We start from the raw sequence: 19,878 nt of genomic DNA, 5'->3' as shown, positions 1-19,878 counted from the left end.
ATTGATTCTAAGACACATTTTTGTTCACATTTTAACATCTTTGAAAGTGAATGCATCTTACAATTGATGGTATTACATAGTTAACTTGACAATCTTTTAAAATTTCTTTAAAAAAAATTTTTTTAATGTTTATTTAAAACATTAAAGGAAAGAGAGACAGAGCGTGAGCAGGGGAGGGGCAGACAGAGGGAGACACAGAATCTGAAGCAGGCTCCAGGCTCTGAACTGCCAGCACAGAGCCTGATGTGGGGCTCAAACTCACGAGCCATGAGATCATGACCTGAGCCAATGCTTAAACTACTGAGCCACCCAGGCACCTCTCTTTTAAAATTTCTAATGGTACATAAAGCAATGTTTTGTAATTAATGTTATCTTTCATTCAATGAAATATGATAGTATATCTTCAATAAATGCAACTCCATTGGTTATTTCTGAATTCAGACATCTAATCCTGTTGAGGATAATGATTTTCTTTATTCTTCAGATGCCTTCTTTTATATTCCAAGCTAATTTAGTCCAGGAGTACTACTCCTAGACTATGAGTCAGAAGGAGTAGGGTCCAATCCCAATCAAAACAACCACAAGGGTAGGGAAATCAGGAGGATTCGATAAAATGACACACACAATAATCTTAACTGGAGAAAAACACATTAAAGAAGCTAGGATATTTATGAGGCATAGTCCTCAAATAAATTCAGGTAGGTATTATGGGATAAAAATGGTATTTCAAATTCATGGGGAAAGAATGAACTTACTAATGAAAAAGTTGACCAAAGACAAAAAGGGAGATACTTAAAGGGGGAAGAAGAAGTAGAATTGAAGACCTACCTTATTCCTTACTGTAAAATAAATTCCAAGTGCATTTAAATGTGGCAAAAAAAAAAACCCATAAAATATTTCAACAATGAAAACTTCTGACATATCTACTATGGACAAAGTCCTGTAAAGAACAAAACAAAGTCCTTCCTTTTGTGATACATTCCATTAGGTCTAGAATAACAAGTGCCATGAAAACAAAGAAAGGCAAGGGAGGTATAGAGTGGTAGCAGTTTGCTACTTTATAAGCCCTTTCTATGATATATAAATGCACTAGAAAAAAACATTTTTCAAAATAACTTCAGAGTATAACAGACATTCCTAAATATGACAAAAATGCATAGGCAACATAAAGAAAAGCACTAATAAATTTAATTTGTTTATATTTTTAAATTTCTTAATGGGCAAAAAAATCTATAGATAAATGGCAATGGGCAGGGTGGGGAGAGTATTGGGAGGGAGGGAATTGCTACATTTTGGACAAAGAATGAATTTCCTTCTAAGTATTCTTTCGTTGTACAATTTTCAAAATCCAGTATAAGAAAGGAGAAACAGGATTCTAACACTGGCACCAACTAGTTTTGTGACCTGGTGTAAGTTGTAACCCCACTAAAGCTAGAGCTCCACTTCTATTACATGAGAGAGCTGGACTAGCTCCCACACAGGGTCCTTCTAAATCCAACACTGTGCAACTGTCTACAAATCTCCAGTTTTGAAAAAAGAGAAAAGGCACAATGTGCGTTAAAGAAAATGAAATGTCTTACAGAATACAACACAGATTGAAAGGCTGTTTTGCTGGGATTCCTAAAAATTTGCAATGCAGAAGTACAAAATGAGACTTCTTTGTAACTTAAAATTTTTAAAGAATCACTATGGGTGAAAAGTAACCTAGAATCACATTATTATCCAGTTCACAAGCAACAAATCATAAAAGGTATCCCTCCTTTTAAGGAAATAAGGGGTCATTAAGGGGCTACCTTCCTTAGAGTGAAAAAAATTAAATTCCAGTAAATCTGGGAGGAGGGCAGCATACACACTGAGTGACCCAACACCTACAAAAACCACAAAGGAAGTGAAGGGAAGGAGAGAGGTGGTTTCTATCATGAGCAGTAGGGAAATGACATCCTGGTAGGACTGCTGTGCACAGCTCACCCCAACGTCTTTTCACGGAGCCTGACTTACAACCTAAGTGACTCTGGGGGTCTGAGTGAGGAAGTGGATTGGCCCCAGCTGGCTCCTCATATTTCGTATCTCCAATGCTCTGCTTAACCCAGATGATGTCACTTTTTACTCCCAGGCTTATCTGTGGACGCCAAACTGCAGGAGAATCTCTCCTCCAACTGCTCACAGCCTCCCTAGCCCATGACGTCATTCCCACAGCCTTCCATGGCTCCCTGAAGCTGCTCCCTTCACCTATCATCCCACCATTCCAGAACAGTGGCACGCACATCAATAAAACATAGTCTGTGATTTGGGTTTCATTAAGGTTTTGAGGAAATCTTTTGCCCTGGACAGTTAGAAAAGGAAACAGAGCAAAGAAATAAAACAGCAGCTCATTAGACCTGAAGCAGAGCATAGAGTTGAACCCCACTCACTTGGAAAGCGTTGCTTAGGGGTCTTGGGAAGTCCGCAGGCTCTATGAAAAGGAGCGTTTCTCTTCAGACATTAAGCAAGTAATTTTGTCAGTGGCATTTAAATGAAGGGCAAGAGGTCTAATCTAACCACTAAGATATCAAATTAGAACAAAACCATTCTAAGAGTGTGAGCCCCTTACTTGATAACATCTGAACCACAGGGACTGCCTTGACCACTTGAGGCTGCCTGACAATCCCAGCACCCTTACAAAGCCGGGCTTCCCCTTTCTGTAAGAAATTCTTCCTTAAAAGGAGATGAGTTTGGGGGAAATAGCTTTTTTAAATAGCTATTTATGAAGGGTCTATTCCCCAGTAGTTGTCATGATCCACGCTTTGGTGCATGTTGCCTTATTCTGTGGGGATTCAGTTGAGGTCAGAAACAGTGGGTCTGCTGAGACCTTATGAGGAGAGTCTGCAGAGAAGCCTGTGATATGAGGTCCCAGTTTTATAAATTGGGGCTTGGAGCAAGGGGAGTCACCCAGCTCAGGGCTTCTTCAGCAGGGGATCTTATTAAAATACAGACCCTTGTGCCGCAGGTCTGGGATGGCACTTGAGATTTCGCATTTCGAAAAAGCTCCTGGACCACTCTTTGGGCATCTCCATTGGGTCATCCCAGCCTTGGCTCTGGTGGGAGAGGGGTCTGGCTGCTGGAGGTGGCTGATGCTGTCAAAGGATCATGAGTGAAAATATTCAGCCTCCTACTTTTTCCCAGTTCAGTCCCCTAAAGAGAGCTTTCTTTTTTTTTAATAAACCCAGTGGTTAACAACCAGCTTGTTAGTTAAAGGCCTGAGGGACACAGAGGGAGGCTTATGCTCTACTACTCAGTTCATTAACCAGAGTAACAACCAATTTCAAGGTGATTATTGCTATTATAAGCTCTGATCAATTTTTTAAACATGTTTCCAGGTTTTGAACCTAAAGCAGGAATATTAGAGCAAGGAGAGCAGCTGTGTTGAGAATTAGTCATATCCCCAGATTAATATCTGATCTCTCCATCAAAAGGGACACAGGACACATTTAGTTAGGGTTCTAATTGTGCCTCCAATAAACCTCCACCACAGTGAAATATGAGCACCCATAATTTTTAGTTTCAACTTCCTATTCATAATCCATCTGACTGGATGGTCTTGAGCAAAGGCAGTTAAAGCAATTTGTTTCACTTATATAAAGGAATAAATCAGTGCTTAATTATATGAGGTTTATTATTAACAGTGCTGGCAATCTGACCATATGCCATGACTTCATCTTTTTAGATGAAGAAAAAATATGAGAATATATACTGATTGCTTTTATGATGCCTTTCTCCATTCTAGAGTGGCACATGGGGATGAAGGTAGCACAAAATGTGACCCAATGAGGAAAATAAGAGGCCAGGAATTCACTTCTCTGAACACCCAACAGTGGACCTGGGGTGCAATGGAGAATGGTCAGGGAACAGTTGCCATCGATCAGGAGCAGGGATACTTCAACCCATCCTAAGTACCACTTCCCATCATGAGAACAAGGCCATCAAATTTTTTTCTACAGAATCTCAGTCTTTCCTAAACCAGCATCCAATCGCCAGCCTGCAACAGAGGAGAGAGACACAGATTTGATGTCAGAGGTGTGGGTCCACCTCCCTACTCTTGCTCTTATGAGCTGTGTGACTTGAGTAAGTGATCTAACCCCCTGACTTCCAATTTCCCTAGCTGAAAAACTGGGATATCAATGTCTCCCATGCAAGGTCATATGAGGATTAGATATAATGGATGGTTAGCACCTGGCCCTATTAAGTGTGCAGTAAAAAGTGGCTATTAGTCTGGAAACTCCTGTGCTGGGGATAAATCAGAGATCTGAGACTTAACCATGTCCACATCCTGTTGTCCTAGGTGAACTGGCTACATCAATGACAATATTTCAAATTGTGTTTTTACACTCTTGCCTTTGATGTCTACTTCCAGCATCCAGGGCCAATTTGCCTTCCTCTTTAGATTGCTGTGTATCCCACAGCCAATTGGTAAACCTTTTTATTTTTTATTTTGCCTTCCTCTTTAGATTGTTGTGTATCCCATAGCCAATTGGTAAACCTTTTTAATTTTTATTTATTTTTTATGTTTACTTAGTTTTTGAGAGAGACAGAGCACAAGTGGTGGAGAGGCAGAGAGGGGGAGACACAGAACCGGAAGCAGGCTCCAAGCTCTGAGCTGTCAGCACAGAGCCCGACACGGGACTCAAACCCATGGGCCATGAGATCATGACCTGAGCCAAAGTTGGACGCTCAATCGACTGAGCCACCCAGGCTCCCCAAGGTAAACCTTTTTTAAAAAAAAGTTGGGGCACCTGGGCGGCTCAGTCGGTTAAGGGTCCAACTTCAGCTCAGGTCATGATCTCACGGTTCGCAAGTTTCACCCCGCATCAGGCTCCTGTGCTGACAGCCCAGAGCCTGGAGCCTGTTTCAGATTCTGTCTCTGTCTCTCTGTCTGTCTGTCTGTCTGTCTCTGCCCCTCCCCCACTCACGCTCGGTCTCTCTCAAAAATAAACATTAAAAAAAAGTTTATTGGGGTGTCTGGGTGGCTCAGTCAGTTAAGTGCCTGACTTTGGCTCAGGTCATGATCTCACAGTTGGGGAGTTCAAGCCCCGCATCGGGCTCTGTGTTGACAGTGCAGAGCCTGCTTTAGATCCTCTGACTTCCTCTTTCTCTGCCCCTCCCCAGTTCTCCCTCTCTCTCTCTCTCAAAAAGAAGCACTTAATTTTTTTTCAAAGTTTAGTTATTTTGAGAAAAAGCATGAGCAGGGGAGGAGCAGAGAGAGAGAGGGATAGAGAATCCCAAGCAGTTTCCACACCGTCAACACATGGAACCCAACATGGGGCTCAATCTCACGACTGTGGGATCATGGCCTGAGCCAAAAATAAGTCAGATGCTTAACCAATTGAGCCACCCCGGGGCCCCTGGTAAACCTTTCTGAGGGTGCCTATTTTATAGATGAACTAGTCTTGTATCACACAGGATGCTGGGAGGCTCTGAATTTATTGAGAAAGGGTGTTAAAGCCTTCAGGATCAGAAGTGGGAGCAGGCAGGTTTGCTCAGGAAGTGCCTCACATAGGTTCCTGGCACTCCTGATTTGTCAGATGCTAATAGCCCAATCAGTGTATATTCTCCCTTCTTCCTTGGTAAAAGAATCCAGTTGGGATTGCCTGGCTAAAATATGCCGTTACAGGTCAGAGTGACCAATGATGTGTAGATGGATATTGTTGAAAATGAGTTACAAGAAGAGATTTTCTCTTAAGAAAGAGACAGACAGCTAGGATCTCCTCGTTTCGCCCTTCATCCCCTACATAGGCATGGAAGTGATGATAACTACAGCTCCAGTAGTTATCTTGGACCAAGAAGCATCTCCAGGGATGGAAGCCATCCTCTTGATGAAGGAACAGGAAGCTGGAAAGAACCTAGGACTCTGAGGACACCACAAGGTCATGACATTAGCCTAGTGCTTGTCTTCAGACTTCTTTTACATGAAAAAGAAAAACTCATAATTTATATAAGCTACTGTTATTCCTGACCTAATTACTATTAGCGAAATGCAATTCACCTTGCATTCATATACACATCCCAAACAGACTTCCACTATTCACAAAGGACCCTGGAAGAACAGTGTTCCAGATCTGTGCTAAAAATGTGAAGAGCTGAGCTTTCCAACACAAAGTTATTAACAAATCAGTATGTTTCTTATAGATGGCCACAAATATGGATGTTCCTTCTAGAGAGAAGGATTTATTTAATTTTATAATACTCGAGACTTGTAATAAATACCCTAAAGGCACACCTTCCTCAAGGTCTTTAGCTTAATTGGGTCCATATTCTAAAGCTTATGAAGTCACCAGTCCTAAATAGCTCTGCTTTTCATCCCTCACCAAGGCAGCCTTCAACCCTGTACTAGATACTGCAGCAAAATAAAATGTTCTTGAAAACATTAAGGGCTGATGAACTGGTTTGGATTTTCTCCAATCCTCTAGACTTTCTCTTCTCCCCATAGATCTAAAATGAAGTCCACTCACTTTGATATGAAGGCACTTGATTTGAGGCCACTCCACATTGATTTATCTAGCAGAAGGTGCTTGCATTTTTCAAGCCAGAGCAAAGAGCTTCCATACCACTCTGCCACTGGTGTAGTTCACTGGTTCTTGGCTGCCAAATTAAACATACTGCACCATTTCTTGCTCCCACAAAGAGCAACTGAGATGGTCTGACTTGAGAATATCACCATTCAGCACTAGAGAAATATATAAATCCAAAAAAATCCAAATCCTAGTTAGTTTCCCTTCCCATATATGACACTTTAGGTAACTAGTGTACAGAGGAAAAAAACAGATGGAATCTATCTGAACTTTCATAATTCACCCAATACTGACTCACACAAACATTTCCATGTTGTCTTAACTTTCTTATCTTATATTGCTGATATAACATGGAGCATATGACATTTAACAGGTAGAAATTAATTGTCCAGCAAACTTCAAGAGGGCAAACGGGCTAGTCTCCTATGTCTATTCTAGTGTTATTTAAAATCTTTATAAAATGATAAAAAAATTATTTGGGTTTGTTTTTTTTTTTATTTGTTTTTGTTTTTGTTTTTCAGAGAGAGAGGACATACATGAGTGAGGGGCAGAGAGAGAGAAGGAAAGAGGGAGAGAGAATCCCATAAGGGGCACAGAGAGAGAGAAAGAGGGAGGGAGAGGAAGAGAGGGAAGAAGGGCTCACCCGAAGCAGGGATCATGCTCACCCAAAGCCAGGTCTGGAGCTCACCTGATGTGGGACTTGAACTCACGAACTGTGAGATCATGACCTGAGCCAAAGTCAGATGCTTAACTAACTGCGCCACCCAGGTGCTCAGAATACTTGTTTGTTTTGTTTTGTTTGTTTTGTTTTGTTTTGTTTTGTTTTTTAATGTGGGCAGATGTAACAGCTGGGTGGACTTGTTCTTATCTAGATATAAGAGATAAAATTTAAGATACCTCTATTTGATTAAATAAAATGGCTCATTTGAACACAGATTGACATCTAACAGAGAAAACTGCAAAGGAATACAAATACAAAATAAAAACACTACCAGAAAAACACCTGGTTGGAGGGAGAGGCAAAGAGACATTAGTTGTTCTGAATTCTCCAAAGATAATATAAGACTGTATCAGATGAACTCTACCAACTGCCTAGTAATCCTTCCCTGACCACGGTAATAGGTAAACATTCTGTTGGACCTCTAGAACATACTCTAAAAGCTCAGGGTTCTGATTCTGGGGTTCAGCAATCCAGAATTCTACTTCCTAGCCCTAGAACTGCAGAAGACAATGGGGCCAGTAGACCACTAGCAAGGAGATCCCAGTCCTGCCTTAAACGGTCTCCAGCCAGGATTTAATGAGGCATAAATTTGCATGGCATAGATTTTTTCTGTAAGTAGTTAATTAAACTCTTGAAAAAGTGATCATAAACAGAGCTGATAAACTCAACCCAAATTAGAACATTAACTAATCAAAGCAATAAGCTTCACCTCAAAAGTACAAAACAAAAAGCTTGTAATGCCCATCTCCTCACATATAATCACACACACACACACACACACACACACACACACACACACACACTCATACACACACACATTAGTTAATTACTAAACTCTAGTCCTAAATTTCAATCTGGTTAAATAAGGTGGAGTGGGACTTGAAAACTGAAAATGTGAATGTAAGAGAATCCAGATGTCAGTCCAATTCGCACTGGAAGGTGTGGAGAGACCCGTGCCGACCTCTGCTTCCATAAGTGAATCCACTTCACAGGTCAAGTTAACATCTTGTTGTCTAGTTTTTATATTCATATATGCAATAAATTAATAGCTCTCTGCCTTAACTTGGAATTCTCAAAGTAAAATTGCGTCTACATGCATTTTTTGCTCCTTAGAATACACTAGGTTTCCCAAAACTGTAATAACACACTAGAAATGAAAGCAATATTTCAGGTGATATATTTCATAGCACTTGGTCCTTAGCCCTCCCACACACACAAACACACCATGTCTTAGGAAACCATATAGAAAATAGGCAGTCTACTTTTTAATACCATTTTGTTCTGGGTTACAAAAAATACATGTAAAATATTTTAAAATTACCAAAAAAAAACACCAAAAAGGAAAAAAATGTATATATATATGTACATAATATATATACATATACACGTGTGTGTGTGTGTGTGTGTGTGTGTGTGTGTGTGTGTGTGTGTGTATAATCTCCTTGGTCAGAGAGATAAACCCTATTAACATTTTTGTGTCTTTTTTTCCTAGTCATTTTAGGAAATGTGTAAACATATAATTTCTAGAAAAAAATGTATATCATTTAGTAGTCTACTTTTTCACTAAGGAATGCATACTAAACATTTTTCCATGGCATCAAATATTCTGCAAAGTTATTTTGAGTGACTGGATAAATTCTATTAGATTCCTTACTGTTCAGATGAAAGTAAAAAATTTAAATTAACCATTCTCTAATATTGAGTATTCTGATTGTTTCTCATTTTTCAATACCTGTCCTTAGAGGCAAGCCATTGCATACATTTATTAACATGATTTTTCTTGAACAAATTACTAGATGTAGAATTTAGGACAAAGAGTGTGAACAAATTTAAAACATTGATACATGTCAGACAAATGCCTTACAGATAAGTTGTACAAGTACAATCTGCCATAAATATATGAAAATGTCCCAAAGTGTGGTGAATTTCACTAATGTCCTTATCAGCTTATTTTCTCTTTGACAACTAAAAAAAAAAGACATATGAATTAAAATTTAATTTTTTATTCTTAGTGAGATTAAGCCTGTATTAATTTGCTGATTGTCCATTTGTACTTCTTCTCTATTAACAGAGAAGTTAATTATTTATTCATGATCTTAACCTTTTTTCTATTGGAGTGTTTGTCTCTTTATTTGGTTGGTAAGAATGCAGTATATTTTAGGGATATGCACCTTTTAGCTGACAAAAGACTATACACATTTCCTCCAGTTGTCTTTCAACTTTCCTCATAGTTTTGATATTTAGAAATGTTGGAGGGTTTTTGTGGCCAAATCTATCCATCTTCTGTCATATTTTTAAATTATTTTTATAAAGTCCTTCTTTGCCTTGTAACATCACTTATTATATTTACGAACTTCTGCCATTGCATCTACTGATTTGTGTTTTGCTTTTGTTTTTAGCTCTCATATTTAATACATCTGAAACTTATTTCGCCGTGGCAAAAGGAAAGGCCCCTCTAATCCAGACTAAATGATTATCCATGAGTCCCAACTTACCCCACTGGTACCACATACATTCACTACCTTATTTATACAGCACTACATTTGGGCTATAACTTAAGCATAATGATTAAGAGGTTGAGTTTTAGACTCAAGACGGAACTGATTTGGATTCACCCTTCCTACCTCCTATGACCTCTGGCCAGTTACCCAACCTTCTTAAGCTTCAATTTTCTCACCTGAAAACCACTTAGCATAAGACCCTGCACATATTAAGTGCTCATAAATATTAGTCATTAGCAATATTTTCAATAAGTTCTCAGAATGACCACCCAAATTCTACATCTGCATCCGATTTTTTGTCACCACAACATCGAAGAATTGTATGGACAATTTCCCCAATGGCCTAAAGCTTAGTGAGGTAGCCTTCCTCACTTCAACCACGCCATGTAGAGCCAAATGACAATTCAAGGGGCAACAGAGTCACTATGTTTCTCCACAAAGTTCCTGGCCTCCCTTTCTCCCCATGCCTCTTAGTATAAGCCACCACAGGCCAGCGGAAGGGCAAGAGGGGTCCACAGGTCAATACCACTGCTTCCCCCACCTACAAAACACAGACTCTGCTCCAGCCTCCTCCCTGACTGGGAGAAGCCCACTCACTTTACTCTATGGCTTAAAGTATTTACTTTTCCTTAAGGAAGAACCGGTGTCATTACATTTGGAGGCCTGGATAGTTTAGAACTCAGGAGAAAAGAGAACTCAGGGAGAGAACTCCAAGGCAAGATACTCAGAGTTTTCAATGGTTGTGCAATTAATTCAGTAACCTGCCCCAATCTCAGATAATCTCTAAAGACTGAAAAAACACCACCTGGCTAAAAAGCCAAGCAGTTAAATCTGAGACATAAATCATGTCTTGGTTACAAAGTTCTCCACCTCTCTCTTAAATCATTACATTCACTCCAATATTTCCTTAGCACAGAGGTGGGAGGCAGTTTGATATATAGCGGAAAGAACACAGTATTTGGAGTCGGATATAGTTGAGTTTGGGGAATCCCAATTCCAACACTCATCAGCTATGTGAACTTGGAAAAGAAATGGGTTTACTCATCTGAAAAATGGATACAAAGCTTCTAACTTTACAGATTTATGGTAGGGATTAAATCCTACCTAACGTAGGAGATATTAACAAATGGTAGGACTTGTTACCTATAATCATTGGCACTTCAGTGTATATACTGTCTTCTCCATATTCTCTCAGTTAAGGACCTAGGGATTTGAGAGCTAGAAGGGAGATAGATCCAGTCGTCTAACTCTTCATTCTACACAGAGGAATTGAGACCCACCAAAGAGTTCAAAAGACATTTCTAAGACATGTGACCAGATACCCGCCAAACCCCATCACCTGTCTTTTAGTCTAGTTCAGTTCAGCATTTATTTTAGCATCTACTATATGTTGTGTGATGGAGAGTAAAATGAAGAATAAGACAGAGCCTACACCCTTGGGCAGCTCAAATTTCAGTTCCCCTCTGGGTGTACACTCTCCCTCTTTAGACCATAAACTCCTCAACTAAGAAGACTGTGTCTGCCACCATCTTCTAGCACCCCACAGGAGCCAAAGTCCTGTGGTGCATACAATTGGTACCGAACACATTTTGGAGAAAAGAACTAAGAAGCATCTTTATTGTTTCGTATCAGGTATGCTCCAGATGGAGAAAACCATTTTCCTAAGTAAGCCAGGGTCCACAGTACAACTTGCCTTGTCCTCTAGGGCACCATTCTCTCCTTAGCCTCAGTCCAGCCCCACAATAGAGACAGTAAAAGAATCTGACTCCAGAGCTTCCAGGTTTCTCATCACACCATCTCTTCTAATAATCTAGGAAAATGAAGAAGATAATGTAGGGCGGTCCACTCTCTGAGTAAAACAGGCAAGAGCCTTTTGAATGGATCCCCGCTCTGGGTACAAGTGGTATGAGGGCTCATCATTAAGTTCTTCACTTCATTATCTCTTCTTGCTGAGCCTTCACTGTTCCATCACTATTCTCCATCAGCTCTTCGATTTTATGTCTAGACCTTTGCTTTGAATGTCTCCTTGTTGCTGCACTATCAATTAGTGGCTGCAATTAATTCTCTAGAAGCCAGGCTTTCCTGGCCAAGTACCCAGGAGTCAAAGGGACTCCTTCATCTTGGGAGATGGTGCCCATGACTGCCTGACTCTTCCAGTAGGCATCAAGGAAACTGCAAGCCACTTCCAACTTGCTTACTCTCTGTGTGCATATTCCTGTCTTCTTCCTCTGGCTAGAGCTGAGAGAGCCAGGCAGTGAGGTCTCAGTGCCTCTGAAGAGGATCTACCTCTGCACATAGCCATAATTTGATGCCTCTCTCTGGGATACATATAGGGAGTTATTGAGCCAAGAGTTTATTATCGAGCTTAGCATGAATACACAGTGCAGAGAGCTGAGTGCAAAACCAAATGTTCCAAGTGTTCCTAATTCCATGTGTTTTGAAGTGCCTGAAGCAGGAATTTTATGGAAGAGGGAGAAAGACTCTTCCCTGGTGGTAAATTAAGGATACATCTCTTTAGCTTTGGATCACGATCAGGCCCTTAGCAGTGAACTAATCCCATTCTCTCTTTATTTTCTAATTGCATTCTTACCAACAAGGCTGAACCTTGTTTTCATAGTATGGTAAGCCTTGCTAAAAAGCTTCTCTGTTCTGAGGCTCCCTCTAAAACATTATGTCTTCACTTCCAAGGGTAATGAACTCTTTTATAATAAACGCCTTGCTTTAATGCACACTCTCTTTGGTTTCCAGGAACTGCCTTATAATTACACAGCTCAGTATTGCATGTCAGAGGTTTGCTTCACCTTTAATATTTTATGAAGAAATTCAGATTTTGACAGTAAAAATATTTAACCCAGAGGACCCGGAGCTCAGACTATTATTTTGTAAAGTAGCCATCTAGCTGCACACTTGTGCATCGCTGCTTTCCCCAGTGCATACTCACACTCTTTGGTTCTCTCTGAGCAGACCCAACCACATGCTGTCCAGATGGAAACCTGGCTGTATCATTACATTATATTGAAATAACCCAATACCACCTGTTTCTGTTGGGGCTCCTGCCAACATTTTCCCATAAAACATTTATTTTGCTAATATTTTAGTTGGTCACCACAGAAGGACACTTGAAGTTAAAGATTTACCATGTGTTGCAGCCACTCGGAGCCAAGAGAGGCAAAAAAATAAAAATAAAAACAAAAAGCCCTTTGAAACCAGACAGCTGAGTTGGAGAAGAGCAAATGTCTATCCATTGTTTCCATCGGTGGATGCTTCACCTGGCATGATGTAATCACGGGCACCGGGATTTCAAAACAAGGTTTTCTTGGCGATCTTCACAAAATGAATTATTTTCGTGTGTCTGGTGCTCACCTTTGGGTTGCAAAAATATTTTCAGCTTTGTAAGGAGACCTTTCTTCTTCTTGGCAAATTTACCCCGTCCAAGATGGTGCATGTGTAAATAAGTTTATGAGGATAGGAAGTGGATTAGATTAATTTGACATACAGAAACATAAGGTGTATATTATTTTCATTCCATCAAGAACAGGATCGGGGATTGGTGTTACATATTAGGAACTGACCCTGAACATGATGTTCAAAGTCATTAAACGCTCTTGGAAGCAGAAGCAATGACTTTATCTTCGGGGCTCAACATCCTCAGTTGGAATCCCTCGGTAAGTAGATATACTGCAACCTTAATACAGTTGGACAGCATTTTGTTTTTCTGTCTTCTGCAACTACATAACTGTTTGTCATAAAATATATAATTAAAGCTTAACTGGCTCTAAGATTGGGAGACCACTGAAAGAGTTTACCAAGGGTGTCACTTGGAACTGTCTGCATCTAGTTGCACCTTTAGAAGAAGACCTTGATCATCTACCTCCTGTGTCGTTGCCTCTGAACCCAGCTTCCCTGCTGATTTTAGCTTACACCAGCATTACTGACTTAATTTTCTCTTGTACACTGAACCTCTTCTCCAAAATGAAGCCCAGAGGACTAACAAAAACACACAAAGAGATTAATGGAGTTTGGCACATATGCTTAACTTCTCCAATCTTCTGGTTTTCACAGTGCCTGGAATGTTCATGAGATTTTCCCAGAATTCTGATTCACTGCAAAGCGGTATTCCTTTCTATCACTGTAATTGGTGATTCAATTATAAAGGTTAACTGCATAGCCTTTGCCCCTCTTTCTCCCCGGTTAATTAGGACGCTGTGTCTTCCCTTGCGCCTCTTCTAGACTGATGACTAAAAATCAGAGGGGAAAAAAAAGGAGTGAGCCTGGAGCCTCACTCATGTAATGTGTCCATTTTTCAGCTCAAGGAGCTCTTTTACACCAAAATGCCCACTTTGCATTGTAAAAGTAATTTATATTTTAGATATTTGTTTTAAAAGTCAACTTGTAACCTGTAATGGCTATAGATATAGATTAAGAATCACAAGTAAAGCAATGTACCTCTCTTGACAGCTCCCATTCATGTTCACATGTCCTCCCTGAAGACAGATAATCATATAATTAAGCGATCCATTTTTCAGCATATATGTGCTGCACAAAAGACAGTAATACAATGAATCCTGGTGTGTTCAAAGTAGAAAATACTGAATAATCACCTTTTTTTATGAAAGCACTTGACCTTTAAATTGATATTTTCCCCCAACAAATTATAATTATTGTTCAAAGAGGTGTTGAATACAGCACAGATAATCCAAAGGTGGCCCATCTGTTACTCACTGTTACAGTCTGTCAAATCACAGCTTTAGCTGACTGCCATAAAAAGTACAGAAAGAGTCACTTTTGGCTTTCTGTCAATACCAACCTTAATGTTTTTGTTCCTTTTCTAAGATTATAAATCTAAATTCTTAAGACCCACATGAATTCATAAATACCACATACCACTTGTGAATTTGCATCTTTGTACTTGGAGAATCTCAACATTCTGGATGGCATTAAGCAGGACAAGTGGTAACTCAGCCTTGAATGTTGAGTCTGCTCTCAAAACAGAAACTTTTCTCTTGAGTTGCCAGACTCAGCCCATAAAAATAGAAGATGTCCAGCTAAATTTCAATTTCAGAAGTATAAGAATGTCCCATACAGAAATGTATTCATTATCTATCTAAAATTCAAACTCAACTGGGCATCCTGCATTTTATCTGACTGCTCTACATCTGAGCACTCGGTCTCTCATTCTGATTTGCTCTAGGTATCTCTTTTTTTCCCTTTTCTAAAGAAGGAAACATCAAAAATGGACAGCTACAGCTTCCAATACACATAGGTCGCTGATGGCTGAAAATGAGGAGTGCTAAGAAGTCAATATCCAACATCCTTTATGTTGTTGATTTTTATTAGTTACTGATTGGACCATCTCCCTTCTCTGATTAAACAATTCTCTTTTTTTTTTTTTTCAACGTTTATTTATTTATTTTTGGGACAGAGAGAGACAGAGCATGAACGGGGGAGGGGCAGAGAGAGAGGGAGACACAGAATCGGAAACAGGCTCCAGGCTCTGAGCCATCAGCCCAGAGCCTGATGCGGGGCTTGAACTCATGGACCGCGAGATCGTGACCTGGCTGAAGTCGGACGCTTAACCGACTGCGCCACCCAGGCGCCCCCTTTTTTTTTTTTTTTTTTTTTTTTTTTCAGAACAACTCTCTTAATCACTGCCTCAATCCCTGGAATCCTTTATCAAGAGCAAGGACAATTCTGTCCAGTCTAAGCAAAGAAAAATGTGAATCTTATGCTAATATTCAAAAGCTTTTGTTTACCCTGCCAGCATCTGTTGGGGTGTGTGCATTGTGTGGATTCATCATTAGAAATGCTCAAGGTGACACAATGGTTTCTGATGCAGTCAGCTCGGTTCTGTTTGAGCACTGGATAGGCGCCCTTCCCTTCCCCCAAAGGGTCCTCCCTGCACTCCAAGCTCAGACCTGGACCCAGGGGAAAGGCTAGAGCAGCCAAAGTGGGCAGAGGGCTGTAAGCCCCAAGGCGACAACCCCCATGGCAAGGCTGCCAGGCCAGAGGAGCATCCTGGCCCAGGAACAGCAGAAACCTCTTCACCACTAGCCATCCCCACCTTTCCACTGTTGGGAAAGAAAATTTTCCTGGGTCCCCACTTCATTTCCCCTTCCCTCGTGTCATAAAGTGGCCACCACAGGCTCAATATGAAATAATAATACTTCCTCAAAAAAGAAAAAGAAAAAGCAAACCTAAGAATCCATATTAAAGCAGGAAACAGAGGAGAATGAAAACACTTTTTTTCTTTATTGAACTGTTGCACTGATGAGAATCAATAGTAATTTTAAATGTTTTCATTTCACATTTAAAATGTTTTATATTTGTAAGTTTGGAGTCAAAAGGGCAAGTTCACTTACCTCATTTTATATCATAGCAATCTACTGCTAAAAGAAGCATAAGAGCACTTCCAACAATCTCTAAAAGGCATGGAACAGTTTTCCTCGCCAAATAGTTCTCCAAGTGTGGTCCCCAACCAGCAGCAGCAGCAGCATCACAGGATCTTTTCAGAAACAGAAATTCCCATCCCCATCCAGACCTCCTGAACCAGAACCTTTGTTATAACAAGGCTTCCAGGTGATTCCCATGCACTATGGTTCAAGAACCACTGCCCTGGTCTATGAGATACTGCCAGGGTAGACTGAGTATCTCCTGGCTATCTGACCCAAACAGTGGCACTTTCAAGCACTTTTATGGAGTGTTGTAGAGTGTTTGTAGAGTGTTTATCTCTTTCTGCCAATATGAGATTGGCACTTCAGATTTCTGTGCCAGACTTAAAAACAGATTAAGACACTGGTTTGTCCTTTTAAGAAGATGATCTCCATTTGTTACTTTGTACCTGCTCCCCATGAAACACACACACACACACACACACACACACACACACACACACACACACACACAAATTGCCTCTGCCCATTTCAAGGTATCTCCTCCTGCCCCCCGTTTGGTATATCCTGCACTCCCTCTCCACAGCCTCTTCTCTTTAACTTTAACCTTCAGCCTGTATCACCTCAGTCTCCACATTCACCCATCCCCCATTTCCCCTCTTCAACCTCCATCTTTTCTTCAGTTTCCAAAGCTCCTTTCTCATTTACAGCCTTACCCTATGCACCATCTTTCACCCAATACCCTGTATCAATCTTAGAAACTCTATATTCTAGCTCCCACTCTTACCCTGTGCCCCTTTCTCTCCCATGTAAGCACTATCTCCTTTCCCCACAGGTTAGCCAGACTCATCATATCTGGCTGCTCATCCCCAGCTTCCACTGATTTCCTGATGGCTCTTGTTCTCAGCCCCAGGCCTTATGGGGTCACCAGTCCCAGACTCACTCCTCTTTCCCTAGCTCTGGAATCACCTGTCTTTGGCTTCTATTTCTGCTGTGACAGAATTTTTTTCTCTGATGTTACAGTCTTCCCCTACTTTCATACTCAACTCTTTTTATGATCTATCCACTGTTTTCCTTTTAAAATATATTTAAGTAAATAAGAGAGTTGATTTTGAGGGAAGTAACCATCCAGGTGGGATGAGGATAAATCACAAATTGTGGAGGTGGTAACAGAACAGATGATGGTGTAAAATCCTGGTGTAGCAGGCGGGAAGGGCACTGCAAGAAGCCAGAAATGTTAAATATCAGAAAAGAAAAGATCCAGGGGTAGAGATAAGCCATGTGGCTCCAGATCACGGAAAGCATATCAGTATGGGAAGAGTAAAGAGCCAGCTCAGGTAAAACAAAAATTTTGAACCGGTAAGAATCTAATGAAATCCAAAGACAGCCTTCCTGGGACAAAAGAAAAAAAAAAAATAACCAGACAAACATTTAATTTCAGACACTAGGAAAAACCCACAAAGCCCAATGGTGGATGAGGTCCAGAGACCCCAGTTGAAGAAATATGATACATTTAGAAAGAAAGGTTTGAGTGCCAGTCAAAAAGGATCAATGCCAGAAAAATGTGCAAGAACTTGAGCTTCACCTGAATTCAAGTTAGATCTTTGGGGGGGCGGTGTGTGTTTTAGGATACCCAGCTTTGTTTACTTTCTTTAACACAAATTATGTCTAACTTGCAGTATGACTTTGTAAAATCTGTGTTTTGATTTCAGAAACTCTGGGCCAGTGATGTTGGCTTAATGCCAGAAAGACCAGGCACTAACATATTTTGAATATGATGTCACAGACAAAGTACAGGAAATGATTATCACTGGGCAGATAAAAGGAAAATATCTTAAAAGAGAATATAAACTTCTTAACCTACTCTAGAGGCATCACGGTGAAGATTTCTGTGCACCAGAGAAAGAAAACTCGGTAATGTGTGTAAGGAGTGCTTTGCATATGTGTGAGGTTAGAGAAAAAGCCACACCTGGATTGCAAATGTATTGGCTCCATCTATGAGTGTTCTTCTACCAATCCTGAAACAAGAAAATTATTATTTTTGTGTTTCCAGCGTGATAGTGTCAGTTAACATGTATTCAGATGTTGCTATATGCCAATGCCACATGCATCAGCCCATTTAATCCTCTCTGTTACCTTATGAAGCAGAGGAAGCTCAAAGAGCTTAAGCAAAGAGTTGGTTAAATCCCTCTCCTAGAACCCAAAGGTGGTGTGGGCTAAACTAAGATTAAATCATACAGCCTGAACCCAGAGATCAAGTTCTTTTTTTTTAATTTTTTTTAATGTTTATTATTATTTTTTAGAGACAGAGCACGAGTTGGGGAGGGGCAGAGAGAGAGGGAAACAGAATCCGAAGCAGGCTCCAGGCTCTGAGCTGTTGCCACAAGCCCAACGCCGGGCTCGAACCCATGAACCGTGAGATCATGACCTGAGCCAAAGTCGGATGCTTAATCGACTTGAGCCATCCAGGCACCCCTCAGAGATCCAGTTCTTTAATACCATCCCAGATCCAGCAATGGTTCTCTCTCCCAAAGACCAATGTGGCTCAAAATTTAAATTCCCTAGTCAGACTGTTTTCCAACCAGACCCACAAACCATAATTGGATTATGCATTTAGAATCTGAGAAACAGGAAAGTGCAAATGGTCGAAATAATGAGCACTCATTAAACTCCTTGGAAAGAACAACATAGTCTTTCAAGGCAGTTCCTACAAGCAAGTTTTGTTTGAAGACAAAAATTAAAAAGTTGGGCAGGGCATCAAGGACGTGATCATCACTTCTAGATCTTGGTTGTTTTCCCCCAATACCCACTTCTCCACTGGTTTTCCCAGAGAATATGTAGGTGCTCACTTATTAAAAATAAACTTGCATGCCAGTCCACCCCAGAGTAAGATCAAATGGCTATCATGGGAGTGATATGAAAATGGAGTCATTTCCGTGAAATTCCCAGGAGTGCTTTTTTGCTTTTAAGAGCAATGAAATCACTTTATGCTGGTAATTTATTATTTCCACCAGTTACTCAAATATTTGTCTGCACGATGAAAAATTAGTTCTTACTCAAACATGTTTCTGCTTTTAAAGCAAAAGCATTCTAAATATTCAATGAAGCTGGGATTCTAGCAAAGGATCCACAAAAAGATAAATTAAAGACACATGCTTTCTTTCTCCGTAGATAAGCAAACTCAAAAAAAAATTAATAAAAATTAAAAAGCTATACCTCTCTTCAATAGACATTAAATTTTACAGACTGGACTAGATGCCTGGCCTCAGGGAAGGAGCATGATTTCATCCGAACACCACTTGTTTGCCCACTGCGCTGAGTTTCCATGTTAATTAGGTTCAACTGCTTCTGAAAAGGGTGGGTTCAAGCTAGTCTCTGTTCTGTTCCTGGTATTCATAGCCTCAAACAATAACTGTATGAAGACACGAACTTTTTAAAATGTAGATCGTGGCTGGTGTTACCAGAAAAAATATAGTTTGTGGTTCAATAGTTATGCTGCAGATTTTTCTATCACAACAATAATAGTTACCATGTTTAGGGGTACCTGGGTGGCTCATTGGCTAAGTATCTGACTTTGGCTCAGGTCATGATCTCGCCATCCATGGGTTTATGCACCGCATTGAGCTCTGTGCTGACAGCTCAGAGCCTGGAGCCTGCTTCGGATTCTGTGTCTCCCTCTCTCTCTGCCCCTCCCCCGCCACACACACACAAATAAATAATTA

The 19,878-nt window shown here is 40.4% G+C and overlaps 2 long non-coding RNA genes across 2 annotated transcripts in view; one reads left to right on the top strand and one right to left on the bottom strand.

Annotated features, from left to right (window-relative positions):
* Positions 1 to 19,878, bottom strand: part of LOC147582463 (uncharacterized) — a 266,379-nt gene that overhangs the window by 68,577 nt on the left and 177,924 nt on the right. The gene's annotated exons all lie outside the window — the stretch shown is intronic.
* LOC147582464 (uncharacterized) lies at positions 11,267 to 18,408 on the top strand. Its single transcript, XR_015248717.1, has 3 exons — positions 11,267 to 11,399; positions 13,301 to 13,432; positions 17,869 to 18,408. It is a non-coding gene; the product is annotated as an uncharacterized LOC147582464 (long non-coding RNA).

The sequence above is a fragment of the Puma concolor genome, chromosome A3 (genome assembly GCF_028749965.1).
Source record: "Puma concolor isolate L17-30 chromosome A3, mPumCon1.1.hap2, whole genome shotgun sequence".
Lineage (NCBI taxonomy): Eukaryota > Metazoa > Chordata > Mammalia > Carnivora > Felidae > Puma > Puma concolor.
This window is presented reverse-complemented; position numbering and strand designations above follow the sequence as displayed.